Below are 661 nucleotides of genomic sequence, written 5' to 3' on the forward strand. Positions count from 1 at the left end.
TTGTCTCATTCCACCGATCAAAAACCTGACAAGCCCGGGTCGAGTCGGGGTTGAGTCGTGCTAGTTTTGGTCCGTGCTTTGTTGAGGTTTTCTAGCGCTGTGGACCCGGTACCATACGGTGACGTGAAAACACTGCAGACGACTGATTGGTCAGGCAGAATCGTGTCTACTCTATCTACTGTCAATGCTGGATACCAGTTTAGTGGACAGTTTAGAACCTTCTCTTCTGTTATTTCCATGTCTTTTGTGTTGCTGCCTTCGGCTCTGGTGAAATAAAAGCGATCTCCTTACTCAGCTTAACATGACGGTGGTTTTCAATTGTTTTGAGAGAGAAAAAAACCCGCTCCTCAGGAAGCCCTTTGTAGCTGTCTGCAGCGTCGGCTCCGCTAGGCCGCAGGCGGGGCTTTGGTGAAGCCGCGGTCTTGCCAGGTGAGAGGCCGCCGGGGTAGAGGCTTCACTCTGTAGCGCAACCCCCGTCCCTCGCGCCCGTCCCTCGCGTAGCGCATGTGAGGTTTGACTAACAACAAAGTGACATCCATTCTCCTGGCCGATTGTCACATTTGCCCATGTACACTGTAGGTCATTTAGAGGCACCAGTATTTCATAAACAGTTTAAAAGTTCTGTGTATGGATTTAATTGTAACGTTATATGTTATAGCCT

The sequence above is a fragment of the Poromitra crassiceps genome (assembly GCF_964638095.1).
Source record: "Poromitra crassiceps genome assembly, chromosome: 14".
NCBI lineage: Eukaryota > Metazoa > Chordata > Actinopteri > Beryciformes > Melamphaidae > Poromitra > Poromitra crassiceps.